The 16961-nt window shown below is 59.2% G+C and overlaps 1 long non-coding RNA gene across 1 annotated transcript; it reads left to right on the top strand.

Moving 5' to 3' along the window:
* Nucleotides 1-3543: 3543 nt before the first annotated feature.
* LOC116587956 lies at nucleotides 3544-12319 on the top strand. Its single transcript, XR_004284714.1, has 2 exons — nucleotides 3544-3989; nucleotides 9457-12319. It is a non-coding gene; the product is annotated as an uncharacterized LOC116587956 (long non-coding RNA).
* The last annotated feature ends 4642 nt before the right edge of the window (nucleotides 12320-16961 follow it).

Genomic DNA, 16961 nt, shown 5'->3' with positions numbered 1-16961 from the left:
ACTCCTTGCACACCACAGGCCAGGACGCCCATGGTAGACGGGCTCTGCACGCCCCGGCCTTTCTGCTGCCAGACCCCAGTCCCATTATGTCCTTGTGGGGCTCCAGCGTGTCCCCCGGCTGTGCCCTCCGCTGCACGAGACCTGGAGGGGCCGTGGCTCGGCGGACCATGCTCTGCGTGCCAGGCCTCCCGCCCCCACGGGCCCCGGCGGCCGGGGAAGGAAAGATGACACGGCTGTTCCAACCAGACACCGCGAAGGACTTGTGGTTGTTCAGAACATTCACATCACTGAGTTTTACGGGACTTGTGCTCGCGTCTTCTTGGCGAAGAACAGCAATTGAAAGGTGAACCTTCAAAGCCGCTTACGTGGGAAAAAAAGAAACCGCTCCACGAGGACATTACTCTTCCGTCCGCTTGCGGCCCAGTTGGGCTGGACACTTTCTCCTCTGGCAGAAATCCCCGGAGCACGGGAAAATCTGCTCATCCGGGAAAAGATCTTAATCCCTTTCGAGACAGCTCTGCAGGCTCTCTGATGTGCGGCGCTCACCGCGGATGGGGCCTGCGGGACACGTGGGACCTCGGCCGCCACGGCCGCTCCCGGGCGGGCGTGAGGTCGCGCGGACGTGCTGTGTGGACCTGCCCTCCCGTCTGGGGGGGTTCCGGGAGCGCACGGATTGCCCAGCCTGGCGCGGAGGAAGGTGAGTCGAAGCCGGGTTTGGAGCCCAGCGGAAGTGAAACAGCGGTGTCGGCCCTTGCATTATTGACGGCGTGCGGTGAATTTTTAAACAAAATGAATAATGTATCTACAGCAGGGTCATTTGATGACTGTTTGCCTATTGGATAGTTTAAAGGTACCAGAACAATGTGAAAATACTTTTTTGTAGACATTAGTATACTGCAGAGACAGCAAATTTTGACTTTCAAACCTCTCTCGCCGTGTTGTCTGTTGTTGTGGGGACTCGTGTCCCAGCTCTGGAAGAAGGGGGGCAGGGAGGGGCCGCGACGTCCTGCGCTTCCTGCCTACGTCTGACTCAGTGCGTGCGTGCGTGTGTGTGTGCGTGCACTCGTCGGGAGGAACGGCCCCGGGGGTGTGGAGAGCAGGCACGTGACCTGTCCCCAGGAAGGCTCCCCTCTGTGCAGGTGCCCAACAGCCCCGCACCCACGCCGGCTCGTGGAGACCCTGACGCCAGCAGCGCCGATCTTCTCTGCCTGGCTCTAGTCCTCGGCGTCCGGAGCCCCGCCAACGGAGCCGGACCCACAGCACACATTTCACAAGGTCTCAGAACCACGTCCGGACTTAATGTCGTGTGATTGGATTTGGCTCACTGACTATCGACTGTGTAGGCAGCAGGGCGCTGGGCTCTGGGGACACAGAGTGCCAGCCAGAAGGTCCTGTGCTCGAGGGTAGAGTGTCGGGCTGGGGGAGGCTGTGTGCCTCCAGTCACATTGGCCCCGGGGTCCCCGTGGAGCCCCCAGTCTGGGCTTGAGGCTGGGGTTGCAGTGAGAAGGGTGCCCAGGCTTTTCTGACAGAGTCCCCCCTCCCCCCGCCATGCAGAGCCCTTACACCTGGCAGATGGCCCCGGCGAGAGGACACTCCATGTTCCAGAGGCAGAACAGTGCCCTGAGCCACCACATCGCCCATGACCGTGCCCAACTGCAGTCGATTTCTGTGTCCTGCGGCAAAGGCCCTCACTCTGTCCCTGTTTCAGAATATCAACCACCCAGAAAACGCGGACACAGAGCAAGGCACTGCCAGAGCTTCAGCTGGTGGGACAGACGCAGCCCTGCTGGGCCCCCAGGGAGTGGCCGCTGCAGTCAGCTGTGACCGATCACCCCCAGGACAGTCCTTCCTCACCGTGAGAGACCAGCCCCTTCTGGGGCAGCAGAGGAGGAAGCGCTGGAGGAGGCCGGGCTCCAGCCCCAGGAAGGGCAGACCCTGCAAGCCAAATAGGACGCAGCCCCATGTTAAGGGACCGGGACCGGGGGTCTTGGACGGCTTTCAAAGGCGACTATACAGCTCCCGAAATCTTATGCAAAACTCTATGTGTGTGTGTGTGTGTGTGTGTGTGTTTCGGGGAAAGGATCTGTGGCTTTCCCTATCCTCAAAGCGCTTTGCTATCCCACAGTTATGGAATGTTTTCTTACATTTTATGCAACAGAAACCATGTTAAATACGCACAAGATTTCTGCTCCTCATCCTAAAACCACTTCCATGGGCCCTTCCAACCCCCGTCAGGAGCGAGACTGAGCCCAGCAAACGGCATCTGGGGAGCAGAGGGTTATTTTTAAAAATCGGTCCCATCTTCTAAGATTTAAAGGAAAAAAAACCACACATTTTAATTGTCTTCAAAGAAACAAAAGGGAATCAGTGGTTCCCATGGCCAGGTGGCTTAATTTTTATCACCTTGAGATACCAACTTCATTAAAAGTTTCTACTTAGAGCTTAGATCTCATCTACCTTACAAGTCCCAGCAGCCCCCGTTCCCGGCCCCCCACAGAGCCCCTCCCTTGTAGATAATTTGTACCTTTCAGTACGTTTAGATGAAATACCATTTTTATTAGCGACGACACGTGGTCCCTGACACACACCTCCCACTGCCTGGGGACCCACGACATCGCTTCACCGGGAATGGTGCTGCTCCCTGCCTCAGGGCTGCTTTGGAGACTGGGCTGCGGGAGGCCAGCACAGGGGCTCCCCAGGGCCAGGACAGCGAGTCCGGTCATATGCAGCTGCCCGCTGGGATCCGAGATGGCCAGCTGCTGTTCCAGCCTCACATGGGCTGGAACTGCAAACCCGCATGGGAGCAGCCTCCTAGGAAGGACCAGGCCCCTGTGGGCTCTTGCTCTCGGTTCCCGGCTGGCAGGACGCTTGGGGTGGAACCAGTCCTTCCACCCTGCACGGGGGAGTGGGGCCCAGGTGCTCCCCAACCGGTCCTTCCAGAAGCTCTTGGACGAAAGGGCACACCTCCTTGCATGAGCGTTGAGCTCACTGGAATCCGGAGGTGGAAAGGCAGCCTAACCAGTGTGACCGGCCCCGGGGCGTGGTGGGGAGGCAGTGACGTGTCAGTCCAGGGCCGGCCAGAGCTCGGAGGCCGCTCCAGCACTGCGGCTGCATTTGGGGACCTCAGCCCCAACCTCAGGAGGATCTGTAAATCCTGCATGGTGAGTGAGGGCACTAAGACTCGCTCCAATAAGAGCAGACTCCTGCTGCGTGAGCGAGGTCCTCCCCGCAGGGCACAACCCATGACGTGTCACCTGCATCCTCGGTGCCCAGCGTCCCCTGCCACACCCTTGTCCCCACCTCCTCAAGCATCCCGTCCTGACCACCACTGCCGGCCACTCGGCCCTCTCAACTTCCAGGGCACCTCCATGAAGAGCCTCACAGCCGGCTCGAGCCTGGGTGGTGGAAATCAGCTCGAGGGGCGAGATCCAGGGTCCCTCGTGGACCCTCCAGGGGACCACCTGGGGACCACCACTGGGAAGGACAGCTCCTCGCCCTGGGAAGGAAGCTTGGAGAGTCAGTTCCGAATCTGAAAGTTGCTCAGAATCATGTATTTCCATGGTTTCTGCACGTTCTTGGCTTCCCAGGGTTCTCCTCTGCAGTTTGGGTAAAAGCTAGACCTGTTCTCACCAGGGAGAGGAGCCACAGATGCCCAGGCCCAGTCCTTCCTCGTGCTCACGGACCCCATCGAGGCGTGTGGGCCCCTGGGGACGGCACAGGCACTGGAAGGTGTGAGCCCCTAGCAGGGTCCTGGCATCTCTCTGTCATCAGCCAGCCCAGTGACCTGGGGCCTGGCCCTGCTCCCGGAACCTATGCCTCATCTGTAAACAGGGAAAGGGTCCCAACCCTCTCCAGCCGCGTGTGAAAGCGTTACCCATGTGAGAAGGGGTTACAGTTAGACCCTGTGGAACAGCAGACCCCGCCACGCCATGCCCAGGCTCATGGATGTGTGGGCTGAAGGCATGACCTCGCCCCCCCTCCTCAACCTGGTGAGTTTTCCTCTGGCGTAAAGTAAACAGAGATTTTCACATTCCAGACCGTCCGTACAAAACTCTCCAAACTTCCCAGGTGACGTTAAGACAGTTGTAGGTAAACACAATGAGCCCAGTCAACCAACAGCACTGAAGGCACCAGCTGTTTCCCCAGCACAGGAGGTCCCAGATGCAGACACAGAGCTGTCCCCTCGGGGCTGAGACACATGCCAACAAACGCAGCTGGGGTCCTCGACCTCGCTGGTCAGCGTGAGGCCATCCTGCCCGTGTCCTAGTGGCCGGGTCGCTGGCCCCACTGGAGCATATGCTGACCCACCCCCCCACCACCCTGTGTCCTATCCCAGGGAGTTCGGTGCTGAATGTCCAGCCCTGGGCCCCCCAGGGCACCGCCCACCCTTGGCCCGGCCCAGGACTGTGGGGTAAAGCACCTGGGTTTAGACTGAGGAAAAGAATGAATAAGATCCAAACCCATCTCAAGAATTAACCAACAAAAGGAGAAAACGGAGTGGCCCAGGCCGGTGCTGCTGCCTGGGCGTCGGCCGCGCTCGGAGGAGAACCTGCCCCAATTAGGTCGCACGTTAACCGCCCAGCCTCGCTGCACTGGCCCCAGGATTTCAAAGAGCATGAATCATAGAACTCGGAGGCTTGGGAAGAGACCTCGGAAACTGAGACCGTATCTCAGAGCAGGACCTTTCAACGACAGAGCGCCCAGGCCTGGGGGACCGGGACGTCGCCGAGCCCCAGCCGGCGGGTGGGGACCTGGGATCACGCGTTCCCAAGGGTGGCCGCGCCCGCGCTCCGGAGAGCAGCCGCTCATTCGGGAAGAACATGGCTGAGTGTGGGCCGGCGGGTCACGCCCAGGACGGAGGGTGTGGGAACCCACGGAGCTGGGCCTTCGGGTCTGGGGCCCCTGGGGACCAGGACATGCAGCAGGTGGCTTGAGCTGTCAGGGAGAGCTTCCCTCCCGGCGCCGGACACGAACTGACGAAATCTCCCACTCACGGGCCAACACGTTGAACTTTTGAAAACAACTTTAGGGTTTTTATTCAGTATTATTATGATTTTACAACTGTTAAGTTTAAAGCAAAATGCAAGGATGTGATCAGAAGTGTTTTTTCGCCCTTTGAAAAATGTTAATAAAATGCTTCACATGAATGAAACATTTCTCTGGGGTCCACCCACGGCGGGGGGAGCCCTGCAGTCTGTGCCACGGACGCGCTGGGTGGCCGGGGGCCAAGGGGCGCCTTTCTGTGTGTCCTGCGCTCCCCTGCGAGCGGCCCATGAAATTGGGCCTTCTGGAAGGACGTGGTGACCATACACACTGTCACACGCTTAGCGTGTGTGACGCCCAGAAAGCCTCATCCAGCGTAAAATCACTGTAATACTTCGGCGTCACAGGTAATACTCCTGTTACCATTCTCTCCTCCATCAGTGCCTGGGTTAGGGACTATACAACCACGCTGAAATCCTCCGTGCAGACCGTAGGCTTGTGAGGTCTGAAACTGGGTTGTTCTCTTAACTGGAATGGTGGCAAGTTCAGCTGTGTGGCAGACGGGAAGAAACGGAGCTTACACGACACCTGAGGGCCAGAAGGAAAAGGCTGCTCGGCTCAAGCCTGCGTGACGGCTCGGCTCTGTGGGCCCTGACCATGGTCCCCAAGCACGAAGGGTGCCAGGCTGTGACCCCAAAAACCCCTTCCTGCTTTGGAAGATCAGGATTTCATGACTCACTGGGGCAAAGGTGTTGCCACCAAAGCTGCCTTCAATCTCACCTACAACTGCCTGGTTTTATGGGGCCACACCTCACCCCTTATGGGGCCCAGGAGACAGGAAGGTGACCTCAAGCTTGGGATCTCAGGATGAAAAGCAGCGTCGGATCACTGAGTAAACTGCTGGAAGGTCACGGCATCTTCTAGAAGTAGCACTGGGCACAAACCACCCTTGGGGTTAACCCTTCCATTCCCAGCAGGCCTGGACTGCCTCCACCAGAGAACTTGCCGCCTCTGCACCCCCGCATCTCTCCTAAGAAGGCCTCAGTGTCCCGGGTGCAAGAGACATCCATCAAGTTAACCAAGTTTCGATCGAGTCCAATACTGCATTAATTATTATTATCATTGCCCATTTTCATTGGTGGAACATGACTTTTTTTTTAATTGGTGAAGTCGTGCCACTGTTTGGCGTCGTGTAGACACACTATGAGGACTGACCAAGTGGAACATAGGACGGGTCTTTGCCTGCATATGGACATCCCAAGTTCAGACTCAGCCGATGCCCGGGGCCCAGCCTGTCCACACCTCCCCACACTGCGGCGGCACGTGGCTGGGCACGGCCTGGGCTTTTCTGTGGCCTTCCACGGTCTCCCAGACACTGGCATTGGGTCCCGCAGTTCCCCACACCCCAGTTCACCCAAGGGAGACCCCGCCACCGACCCCATCTCCGAACCACACCACGGAGGCACGAGCCTTCCTGGGGTCCCCGAAGTACCCTCCCGCTGCTGGCGTCTGTCCGATCCCCGAGTCTGTGCGAGGCGCCGCGACGAGGGCCACAGGCTCCTCCTGTCCGGAGGGCTATCATTTAGGGGAGACAGGCAGGCTAATTACTAACTCACACACGGCTGAGGGAAGTAATCGCTCTAATAACCGTGTGGACGGCGCGCTCCAGAGATGCCGGGCGCAGCCCTCAAACCCGGGTGGCGGCGTCGGGGCGAGGGGGCGTGTGAGCCTCCTCAAAGGGCACCGTGGGCGCCGACGGGTGACAGGAGGGGCCGGACCTGGAGCTGCGCTGAGTCTCCCACTTGCTGTCCGGCCGCCGGCCGCGGACGGACTCCAACATCCAGTGGGGTGTGAGGGCGCACGCTGGCCCCAGCCTCTTCCGCCCCATCCCCTCGCCATGCGACACGTGTGCAGCGGGTGCGCCATCTGCACACCCGTGCATGGGAGCAGGCGTGTTTTCTGGCCCCTCTTCCCACCCAGCTGGCATGGTGTCGTGTTCGGAAGACCTTCCTGTCCCGGCTCCTGGAGCTCTTCCTCCTCCCGCGGGCTACACCGGGGCCCTCGCCACCTTCCGCGCTCGCAGACCGCGGGGCCGGGAGGCACGTGCGGGAGTCGCATCGCGGTACGAGTGTGCATCAGGTGGACGGAGCCGCGAGATCTGTGGCGAGATCTGTGGCGAGATCCGTGCGGCCTTCACTTTGGCCAACGGCTTGGCTTCCCAGCCACAGGTGTCCTGCCACGGGAGGCCCACGGCGCCTGACAGCGCCCGTGTCCACAGCCTGCCACCGGGTGGGAGGCCGGGCGTCGCCAGTCCCATTCTGCAGCACTAGCTCACGGCCTCTCTGACACCAGTTAGACCAGTGAGTGAGGAGCCCCGTGCACGGCTGTCCACGGCGTGCCGGCTGCTGAGCCCAGGGAAGCAGGAGGGCCTCACTGGCGCTGCCGTCGGCTGCTGGCAAAGACTGTCAGGGGAGGCGGCCCAGGTCCCAGGGTTAGTCCCAAGGGTGGTTTGTGCCCAGTGCTACTCCCAGAAGCCAAAAAGCAAAACCCCGAGGACAGTGTGAGGAGGGGGTGGGAGCCCAGCCTGGCAGAGTGGGGCCCTAGGATCGCTCCTCTGCGGCCGGGGTCCTCACGGGCCTCAGGGGCTCTCGTGCCCATGCAGGGAGCCCCGCTGGCCCCATGCATGGACCTAGAAGCCTCAGCCCTCCGTGCTCAGGACCCGCCTGCCCTGCAGACACAGGCACAGGCCCCCAAGCCCCCCAGGACGACCGGCAGCGGGGGAAGGAGGTGCCGGGTCTGTCCCTCACGCAGGAGTCCGTGGCCGGGCTGGAAGTCCGAGCTTGTTTGATTCAGTTAAAAAAAAGCGTAACTTGGGCACCTGGGTGGTTCAGTTGGTTGAGTGACGGCCTTCGGCTCAGGTCATGATCCCGGACTTCCCGGATCGAGTCCCGCATCAGGCTCCGAGCTCCCTGGGGAGTCTGCTTCTCCCTCTGACCTTCTCCTGTCTCATGCTCTCTCTCACTCTCTCTCTCAAATAAATAAATAAAATCTTAAAAAAAAACAAAAACAAAAAAAGCAAAACAAACCAACCAACCAAACAAACAAACAAAAAACAAGCGTAACTTACACAGGCTGCCACTCCAGAGCGTTCCGTCCAGCCTGGGACAAAGTAATGCTTGGCTTGAACAAGCAGACAAGCAGTATCCCTCTGAGCTGCTGTCCTGATCTGGAACCAGGCCACGGAAGCAGGGGGCGATTCTGTCCACGATGGGGCTCCCCACGGCCTCCACTCGCCCAGACACTGGGCTTGGGACACGCCACCGTGAAACAGCCCCTCTTTCCCCGCTGCCTGCGAGCCATCAGGAGGCAGGACACAGTGTCGCTCAAGCTGGCCCCTGACCTCGGCCCAGATAGGCCTCCCAGGCCTCTTACTTCATCTGTAAAATGGGGGGAGTGTGCATAGGATGTCGTCAAGACTGAATGCAGATCGTAGAGATCGTCCCTGCAGAGAGCCGGCAGTGACCAGCCTCCGGAGGGACGGTCCGGTGAGCCGAGCCATCCGATGCTGCGTGGGGTGGGGAGCCGAGTGCCGCTGAGCGCCCCTCACCGCCCGCAGAGGCAGGTTCGGGGCAGGGTTCTCAGCCCCGGTCTAAGTGGAGAGGCCGGGAGGCAGCTGAGAGCTGGGCTTCGGCAGAGGGGGCCGCACGGAGCCGGGCACAAAGCTGAGGGTGCTGGGGGGGCTAGTGCAGGGAGGAGAAGCAAGGACGGGCTCAGGCCTGAGACACTGAGAGGCCCGGGAAGGAGTCAGGAGGGGAGGCCGAAGGGAGCAGCCCAGGGGGGTGGGAGGGAAGCAGGAGCGGGCTCTGGGGGAAGGGCAGGGAGCCGGGCCCGGGCCGAGGTTTGAAGAGAGACAGCGGCAGGAGTGCGGGCCTGGCCGAGCAGTGGGGGTCTGAGGGCCAGGGCTCAGGGGGGGCCAGCCAGAGGCAGCTCGTCAAGCTTGCAGCGGCGGCGAAGGAAAGTAGGGTTCCCGCAGGGCCAGCTCCCTGATTGTCCAGCACGGAGATGTTTGCCGAGCAGGTGGCGTGTGCGCGGAGAGCTCTCGGGAGAGGCCACGAGCCCTCCCCTGCCGGCCGGCCCTGCGGCAAGACAGCGGCCGTCGGACCGTGGGCGGCCGGGAGCTGGGCTCTGAGGGCGGCGGGCACGCAGACGCCGTTCCAGGCTTCGGCAGCAAAGGGGCCGACGTGGGGCCTGGGCCGTGCCGCAGACGCCGTTCCAGGCTTCGGCAGCAAAGGGGCCGACGTGGGGCCTGGGCCGTGCCGCAGCCGCCGTTCCAGGCTTCGGCAGCAAAGGGGCCGACGTGGGGCCTGGGTCGTGCCGCAGCCGCCGTCCCTCTCGTCCCGTGCGGGCTCTGCTCTGCTCGCTAAGGACGATTTTATAGTTTTTCCATTTTAACCTGCGGTTCATCTTTCCTAGGTCCGAGCCTGTGGGAGTATTTCCCGGTCGTCCCCGTGGGCCCGTCTACCTTCACCGCTGCTCGTCGGCTTTGGGGACAGAAATCACATCGGGCGCCATGGAGAGACGGAGACCTCCAGGTAAGAAGAGCGTCCCCGCTGAGACGGCCTGCCGCCCCCTCCCCCCGCAGAGAGACCCGGCGGTGCCCGCAAGCTCTCCCTGTCCCCTCCTGCGTCCCACAGCCCTGATGAACGACCAGCAGGACAGCCCCTCGCAGACCCTCACCCTACTCACTGGGGCCTCAGCGGGAGGTCAAGTCTCCCTTCTGGAGCCTTCTCTGTCCCACGTCCGTCCTTCCGTCTGGCTGAGGAAAGTTCTCCCAGATCTGGGAGCTGAGCGGGAGCCAAGTGAGCAGACGTGGACGGTGCTGACCTCGAGCCTCGGGGCAGGGGGCGTGAGGGCACTGCGGGGGGAAGGGCAGCCGGAGCCTCGCTCAGAGACTCACTCGGGCTCTGCACGGCCCCCCGGCTTCCTGTCGGCCTTGAAGGGCCGAGGTCGGAGGCGAGGAAGGATTCTGACACTGTGGGGAGCCGGGGCCCCGTCCTCAGTTCCGCTTCCCTCTGTCCGGAGTCCGTGTGATTTGTGTCCCGAACGGAGCTCGCGTCATCTGTCTCCTGCCCAGTGAGCCTCGGCGGCGAGAAGCAGGGACACTCTGTCCCTTGGTTCAAAATGGGGACACGAGGACCATAATCACGCAGCAGACACTGTTCCGAGCACTTTTCATGATGAACTCATTTACGCTCCCAACCGCCTTGTTTCCATCAGCATCTCACCGCCGAGAAGACAGGGCCGTCCCAGAGTCCCCAAGGCCCCGTGGTGAGGGTTTGGGGCCCTGGGTTGGCGGACCCGGGAGCGACGCCCCCCAGCCGAGCTCTCAGCCAGCACGCCGCGCCGCCTCCATCCTCCCAGGGTGCGAGGTCGTGGCCACCCACCCGCAGGCTGCCCGTCCCTCTGTCTCTCCTCCGTGGCTCTGTCCTTCCGCACGACTGCAGCTCTGGCCCTGACAAGCCTCGGGCCGCTGTCCGGACGAGGGGGCAGGGAAGGAAGACGTGAAGACGCGCGTTGCCGCGGGCGTGATCACGCGCACCGGGCTGCTCGCACGGGTCGGACGCGCTCGCGTCTGGCTGACAGCCCTCTCCTGCCTGTGCGCGGGGTCGAGCTCCCTGCCGACCCCTCCTCTGGGCCCTCGTCGTCCTCACCCTGCCGTCCGTCCCCACACCTCCCACCACCCTCACGCCCCCCAGGAGAACCTTTCTGCTCTTCCCCGAACGATCCCCGAGTTCCAACAATGCTGCCTTTTGCCAAGGCGTCAGCTTCACCTATGGAAGGAAACTCATGGGATTTTCTGTGATGAACCATCCAAAAGGGAGGGACATAGGGAGTGGGTTGTATGGATTAGTCAAATGATAACCAGGCCGGTCCAGTCACCCACGGCCCGGGCAGCTGACCCTGTGACCAGGGACACGCTCCTGGCTCCGGTGTGAAGACGGGATGGCCCGAGAGCTCGTTCTCGCGTGTGTCACACCGCGTGCATTCAAACGCCAGCAGGCAGGCAACCGCCCGGGGACAGCCGGGGACAGCGTGAGCCCAGGACACAATGGAGTCTTTGTGTTTCCATCTGCAGCGAAGAGAGGAAAACAGCCTCGATCAACAGCTGACGCACATGGCCGCTGGGTTGTCAAACAGACACGGCCTTCCAGCGGGCTCCGTAGAGCCACGCCCCAGCTCCCTTGTCGTTGCGCTCCGTCCACGTTACGCTCCTGGGAGGCTGCCCCCTCGGGACAGGGCTGCAGACCAACGACAGGATGAAGACAAGAAAGAGTGATCCTGATTTCCACTCGGTGTTGGAACAACGACACCACTGACGGCGCCCGCGGGACGTTCGACGCCCGACCGTCTCCCTCCTCCTTCCCGGCGGAGGCCGGCTCAGCCGCCGTCTGGCTGAAGAGCGGCAGCTGGTGTGTACGGAGTGTGTGGCGGCAGAGAGTGCGGCTCGCCTCGTCCGAGGGCCTCCCTCGGGACCAGGCTTCTTGAGCCCTTGGGGCGGCGGCGGCCACACGGCCGGACTGGGGCCGTGGGTGTGCGTACAGTCCAGATGGGCCACCAGGTGGCCGGTGTGGGTCCTGCCAGCCTCGTCACTCTCCCCTGGCCCCTGGATTTGCCAGTCCTGGACCAGAGGAGGACCAAACCGAAGGCCCCACGGCTGGTGCCCAGTGGACACGCGGCGCCATCACAGAGCGTCTGCTACGAGTCGGACCCCGTCCCAACACCTGCGGCTGAGGCCGCCCTTTCACAGCTCCGTGTGCCGCGGCCGCTCTGGGCAAAGCCAGGGGAGTGCACTCCTGACCCAGGTTTCCAGTGCGACATGCGTTCCACCGGGCATGACTCCTGCTTGGTTTCTCTGCATCCCGATGGATTTCGAATCCCATATTTGTTACCTCCAATGCAGTCATCTTCAAAGAACCCACTGGCTCAGATATCTGCATTAATCATAAACTCAGTCTCTCAGAGAAAAGCTCGTGCCCAGGGCTCCCTTCCACGCTCCACACCACGGCAGAAGATCCCAGGACCGCAAGCAAGACCTAAAAATACTCCATGGCCTCAATTAGGAAGAGCAGTTGGTGCAAGGAAACTGAGCCAGATGGGGTCGGGAGCTTCTCCTGGCCTTCTCACAGGGGCAGCGGGGTCCCCAGCGGACAGGGCCTGGGGACAAACAGGCTTCCAAGTGTAACGTGCTGCTCGGGTCAGAGCTTGGAGCCTTCCAGAACTCAGCCCGGGCTCCACCCCTCAGGCAGGCCAGCTAGACAGGCTCATTTCTCACAAAGCAGAAGGTCAGCATCAAGAGCAGCAAGAATCCTAAGACTGACAGCGAGGGCTTCCGTCCCCTTCAGCCTCCCGCAGCAGCGGCGTGCTCCTGTGTCCCGGCACGCAAAGGCAGAGTCGGTCGGAAAGGGGACAAGCGACTCCAGGAAGCACCCTGAACCTCCTGCCCAAATCTGACCCAGACCAGCATCGCTCATTCCTCCGGAGATGTGTGCCCGGCCCCGGGGCGAGCTCCCAGAGCCCATCCTGGAACGGACTGGCGGGACTCAACTTTTCCCTGACGTAGCTGACTCGTTCCTGGGGACGTGGGCCCATTTCTGCAGGACAGCATGCCCCTGAGAGCCCACAAACCAAGATGGGCCCATCGCTCAACGCCCCTGTCACTTTTCTGTGGCCATCTGACCTCCACTGGCCACGATCCCCATGCTCAGACCTGAACACCTCCCCACCCCCGCCCCGGCTTGCTTTCCCACAAGGCCAGGATGGAGGTCATTCTGTCCCTGGCCTGAGAGCCAGGCTCATGTTCTTCGAAGATGCGCAGACCCACTGCGACCAGCCTCGCGAGCCCCCGGGACCTCCGGCCTGCGCCCACGACTGGAAAGAGCGCTGCCTGCCCACCATGCTGGGGCCGTGTTTCCACGGGAAGCCGCACATGCTACCCAGAGCCATTTTGCTGACTATTACTATTTGGATTTTGTGACTAGCGGATCAACAGTTTCCCCACTTACCTTTTGGAGGGTCTAGAAGGCGACAGAGAGGTGACAGGCCCAGATTGGTGGGACCCGGGGGTTATGGGGATGGTCAGTGGAACTGGAGGCCCAGGAAGCCTCTCCCACCCGTCGGGTCTCCAGGCCAGGGCTGAGGTGAGCCATGGGCCTGGAGACCAGCCTTCAGGAGGAGGGCCGTTCCCCCTGGGGGCTAGCGCGCCGTGCCCCCAGACCAGGTCTGATGGGGTCAGTTGGTCACCAGCCAGCTCAGTCCCTGGCACGGCCCCCAAGGCAGACGGCCTCCCCGGGGCACGGATCCTTGGTCCGATCAGGTGGAGGGTCGGCCCCCAAGGTCACGTCCGGCGCCGGGCCAAGCTCCAGAGACTGACGGCAGGCCTCTCAAACACAGCAGACCTCGCGGGGCTGGGCGAGTGCTGGATGGCCTCATCCTGGGGCTGTGGGTCCCTGCCACAGGCGCACAGCCGGCACGGGACTCCTGTACCTGGAGTCCTACCTGGTGGCCCGCTCCCGTGACGCCTGCTACAGCCCACCTCGTGGACGAAAGCGGCCAAACTGGCCCTGCTGATTTCTCCGGTTCCTTCCCCTCCTCTGGGCTCTGCGGAGCACGTGGGTGGAGGCGAGGCGGTCGTGGAGAGACTCGGCCGCTCCGCCTTCTGTGGAACCGTCTCGCTTCTCGGGAGACAGCACCTCTCTCCATCCCACCCCCGTGATATGAAAAATAGTATGTCAAGGTTTTATCTAGTTTTGTACAGGGACCAAGTTTTCACTGAATCAACATAATAAGTGACCAAAGGCAGCCTAGACGAATACAGAATTGGGCACATCTTTTAAAAGATGTATTTATTTACATTTATAAATAAATATAATCGATAATATAAAATAAATAAATATATACATAAATATTTATGTATTTATTTATTTATTGGGGGAGGGGCAGGGAGAAAGCGTCTCCAGCAGACTCCCCGCTGAGCAGGGAGCACTACGGGGGGCTCGATCCCATGACCCTGAGATCCTGACCTGAGTCACGCACTCCACCGGCGGAGCCCCCCGGACACCCCACAGAATCAGGCTCTTTTCTAACAACTGGGTCGTAACGTGACAGAGAAGTCTGGCGTGGGTCCCCGCACGCTAGTCCTAAATACACTTGTGACTTCTTTTCCTCCATTTCTGGTCTTACCCTGAAGCAGCCAATGTTTTTCTCCCACTAGTGTCACCAAAGACCCCACAGACACCGTCCCCAAGCCTCACCAGGAAGTGCCTTCGGGACAAGAAGGAGAACCGAAGGCCAGGCTTGGTGAGAGCAGAGGCGAGGAGGCCGCGGGGTTGGGACTCGGGAGCCCGCAGCCGGGAAGGCAGCAGCAGGTGTCGCCAACCCCGCCAGGCGGCCTGCTTCGAAGGAAGGAGCTGCGGGGCCAGGGTCTCCCCTCCCTTCCCCGCCCCCTCCACCCTCCGCGGAAAACTAACAGGTAACCGGCAAAGCCTCTGCGGTCCCACCGCCTGGGGCAGGGCTCCCAGCAGGAAGCGGAATTCTCCGAAGGGGGTCTCGGGAGCTGGGCCCTCCGGTCCCGTGAACGGGAACACCCGCCTGCCGGCGCCTTTCCCCAAACACGGGGATCGCCGCCGCGCGTCAGGACGTGGGGTGACAGAGCAGGACACCAGCACCAGTCCCGGCTGGCGTGGAGCCTCGTGGGGGGACAACCAGGGAGGCCTGGGGCCACGCGTCCGTCCCCCCCCCATCCTCACCCCTGCCGGCGAGGGCTGCGGGGCGCCTGTCCCTCCTGCGGCCGCAGCAGCTGGCCATGGCTGTTCTCCAGGCAGGGCAAACGGAAGGTGTGGGACGATTTCCGGCAGGTGCGGGTGCTCCGGGAAGAACACCGGTCCATGACGGGGTCTACATGGCGTCTGCGGCGACACCCGTACCAAATGCGCAGTCATCTGGTGACTTCAGTCTCCAAGGAGGAGTTCTCCGGACATCGATGACCCTGTGCATGGCACAGAAACCCTGGTCAGTGCTTGCTGGAGTCTAAGCAACCAGCAACACTGTCTGGCGCTTCGTGCTTCCGGTGTCTCCGCTGTCAAACTGGGTCGTGAACGCCGGCTGTTGCGGTGTCGTGTTCAGTTAGCGGGCAGCCTTTTCTCCACCTCCAGAACCTCACATGGCCTTTCACCTAATTCCAGAACATCAAAAATGTGAAAACCATAACACTTCATTTTATTTTCTTAGTTCTTCCAATTAGACCCCAAGTGCATTTTTACATAATTTATTAGACAAGCTGGCTGCTTTTCCTCTTGGAATAGGTATTCATGTTTCATTTCCAATGTCGTATCTGATTTCTTCCCTCGAATATCAGCCTGCACTTTCCCTCCTGGCCTCATTTGCTGACTTTATACATTCACTGGCTCACAAGGAACACCCTCCAGGAGGGAGGCACCGTTCCAGCTGTGCAGGACACACCAGCCACGACTCTCAGCACCAGAATAAGAGAGCGCTCTGTCCCGGGGGCCTGACGGTGTAGAGGGAAGAAAGTAAACATTAAACAGAGCACGAGAGAAAGTGCCGTGTGTGTCAAGGGCAGGAGTGGGTGTGGGGAGCCCCAGACCGGGGACGGCGGTCCAGAGCGTCTCCGGCCTACAAGAATAAGTACGTGAAAGCTTTCTTCACCCTCGCTGTAATGACTGAACCGAGTCTTTCCTACGATGCTAAGGAAAGTATTGGCTCCTCTGTTGGAGCGTCGTGTTACGAAAGCCCGTCTTCAAATATCTAACCACCTTGTTATTAGAGAGACCGCACAGATGCGGACACCCAGCTGCACCGGCTACCCACGAGGCCCACAAACTCTCCCAATTTACGTCACACCTAGTGTTTATTTCTCTCCGCTGTTTTCTTGATATTTGAAACAAATACAAAGCTTTGGGGGCAAAGATAAAAGGTGATCAACTTACATATTTTATTCAATCATCCAGATATAATCAAATGTGGTCATTTTAGACAACCTAAATGAAAACATCCGGAAACTTTAATGAAAATGGGGTAGCAATAATATACCCTCTCTATGTAATTAATTACAATGAAGTTACAATTCCAGTGTAATTATAATTATGAGGACATTGTTTATGCATACCTGACGTGTTTTACTTGGGAATATTTCCCAGGGAAATTGTTAAAGGACAAATAATAATGATCAAAATGTACTACATGCTCCCTTTCCACCCCCAGGAAATCATGAAATCCTCCAGCTATCTTCCAAATCCCTGTGTTTTGCCCTTCAAATACATGATTACAATATTCTTACGTGAAAGTAATGAAGTGTGGCCGGTAACAGTTGAAATTTTGCTGCCCGGGTTTGTCAGTTTTCCCGGAAGTTGTTTTCACGCTTCAGCAGACACATATTTTCGCTCTGTAGCATCAACATCTAGTTCACAATGAAGCATCTACATCAGTGTTACCCTTTTTTTTTCAAGTGCTATTAAGTGTTTCATGTCTGAAACGCTTGATTACTTTTAGTCGCAGAGGTAGTATTAAAGATGAAGATAGTACTTTCTAAACACTTTTCATTTACTTTATCGATATCTTTTCATAAACAATTTTCCCAAGTTTTTATTACTTCCAATGTTTACTATGTGAAACTGAATTAGGATATTTTTTTTAAATTTTCCTCTTTAATTATTGTAAGGATTCATTATGGAAACCACGGGCCTCTAAAAGTACATGATTATCTTTGTGCTAAAATATGTAGATGATTAACATTTTTAATTTTTAACATTATAAACGATGACACCATTTGCATCTGCCTTTATACCAATGTCAATAAGCCTCTCATATTTTGTTGAAATAGTAAAATTGTTTTTAATTCAGGAATGCTGCTTTTCTGACTCACTTTTGCATAATATCAAACCCTGTTCCAAGCTGTTCTG

This window comes from Mustela erminea, chromosome 4, assembly GCF_009829155.1.
Source record: "Mustela erminea isolate mMusErm1 chromosome 4, mMusErm1.Pri, whole genome shotgun sequence".
Lineage (NCBI taxonomy): Eukaryota > Metazoa > Chordata > Mammalia > Carnivora > Mustelidae > Mustela > Mustela erminea.
Note: the sequence above shows the minus strand (reverse complement) of the source record. Positions and strands in the feature narration are given on the sequence as shown.